We start from the raw sequence: 2,500 nt of genomic DNA on the forward strand, positions 1-2,500 counted from the left end.
TTTACTTTTTAGGTGAACCCACTTTCCCTCAACCTGCCTCGTCTACTTCTGCTGTAGTTAGTGATTTACTACATTTCCCAGAATGCCGAAGCTGAGTTATATGTGCAGGTGGAGAGAGTGAAAGCGATAGTGAGGGACCAGTGCCGGAAGAAGTACTGAGATCTTTTACTTAAGTAAAAGTAGCAATACAACAATGTAAAGATACTCCATTACAAGTAAAAGTCCTGCATTCAAAATCTTACTTAAGTAAAAGTACATAAGTATTGGCAGCAAAATGTACTTAGAGTATCAAAACGTACTCATTATGCAAACTGTCCCCATTTAGAGAGTTATATTTTTCATAAATTATTGGAATATTAATACTGATTTAATGACATACATGTACATGTAAGCAGCATTTTAAAGTTGTCAACGTGAAGCTAATCTTAACAATTTAGCTATACTTTTGGGTAGTCTATTCTATAACAATGCTATTTTATAGTTATGTTATAAAGATGATCAAATGTAAATGTCTAAAATGTAGTGGAGTATAAGTACAAAGTAGCATAAAATGGAAATACTCAAGTAAAGTACAAGTACCTCAAAATTGTACTTAAGTACAGTACTTGAGTAAATGTACTTAGTTACTTTCCACCACTGTAAGGGACTGACACCAAAACCTGAAACATTTTCTCATATCAGACTCCATTGTCGCTGCCATATTACAGCAGACCCACCCACTGTCAGACTGAGCATCATGCGGGTTTGCAGACTGAAACCAGGGAACATTTTTTTATAATAAACCTCGGTGAAATCAGCCAGTAAAATCAGCTTTGGGGTCAGAAGAACACTGTGGTTTTCCCAGAGAATTAAGTTGGGAAAAGGCACAAAAAAACACACAAAAGAGCTGAGAGTTTGGTTCCCATTCACATAGCTGGGATGTTAAGAGCAAACTCCGGGTCAACAGCATCCGACAAGAAGTTAAGGATCAGACCCAAATGGCAGGAAGCAAGCTGAGTGTGTGTGTGTGTGTGTGTGTTTGTGTGTGTGTGTGTGTGTGTCTGAGAGGGAGAGAGAGAGAGAGAGAGGGAAAGCAAGAGGACAATCTCAAGTTCAGGCCCTCCTGATTGACAACTTCCAGTGGAAACACACACACACACACACACACACACGGAAACATGTATGCACAGATACACTGCACTCATATACACCACTGCTAATGCCTACACACACACACACACACACAAACCTCACACACATACACGAACACACATGCACACACACTCAAATGCACTCATATACACCACTGCTAATGCCTACACACACACACACACACACACACACACATACTTGGTTGCATTTTTTTGAGGTTTTTTTTGCAAATGTGTTTTCATCACGTCTTCCTTGTACACACAATCCCACTCACACATACATAAACGAGCCCTAATGCATGCACACACACACACACCCACACACACACACAGAAGTGACGTCCTCTTCCTCAGTATCGCTGTAACTTCCCCCCCATCCTGGCCCTCAGCGGAGGACAGGATCTGATCCAGAGTCAGATATCTCCTCTGCTTCACCGTGTCAAGGATCCCACTCCTGAACAAACTATAAAAACCGGCCTGGAAAAAGTTCCCTCATCCCGGCCTGGAACATGTGTGTGTGTGTGTGTGTGTGTGTGTGTGTGTGCGTGTGTGTGTGTGTGTGAGTCTGACCGACTTTCACAGCTTTTGGATTGTCAGTCGCTGTTGTTGTTGGAGGAAAAGCATGCATCTGTTTTTTTTCAGGAATGAGGGAAAGAATGCCAGAGTTTTCTCATCAATGCTCAATTCAATGGGAGAGTTTCACTACAAAAAACACAATATACAGTTTATCCATTCAACCTGAAACTCATCATATATATAGTTGACCAAATTGAACTTTTGTTAATTCTAATTCTTTCTATACTGTTTATTTGGCAAAGAAAGGGCATTAAACTTAAACTTTTATTAAATGTGCCGCGTTTTCAAATGAGCTGCAGTTCTAGTGTAAAACTCTTTATATAAACACACTACCAGTCAAAAGTTTGGACACACCTGATGTTTTTCATTCTCCTAAAAGCCATTTTGATCTAAAGGCTTCTGCTTAAACGCTTGAAATTTGTTTCTTAGACAAATATAAATAGTGAAGTTGATCCTATGTATGAATTTCTTTCCAAAGCCTTTGCCTTTCCATCAAGGCAAAGGGCGGCTGCTTTAAAGAATCTAAAATATAAGATAGTTTGGATTTGTTTAACACTTTTTTTTGGTCGCTGCATAATTCCATTTGTGTTATTTCACAGTTGTGATGTCTTTACTGTTATTCTAAAATGTGGAAAATAGTAAAAAAAAAAATAAAGAAAAATGTGGTGTGTCCAAACTTTTGACTGGTAGTGTGCTTTTGGCAGAAAAAAACTGCATTAGACTTCAACTTTTAAGTTGTAGACCAGCAGTTTCAGATGTTTCATGCACAAGGAGTTCACTTCCAACATTTCCAC

The sequence above is a fragment of the Centroberyx affinis genome, unplaced genomic scaffold (assembly GCF_046629955.1).
Source record: "Centroberyx affinis isolate AG114_WGS23_722 - 3 ecotype Tasmania unplaced genomic scaffold, CSIRO-AGI_Caff_v1 ptg005736l_1, whole genome shotgun sequence".
NCBI lineage: Eukaryota > Metazoa > Chordata > Actinopteri > Beryciformes > Berycidae > Centroberyx > Centroberyx affinis.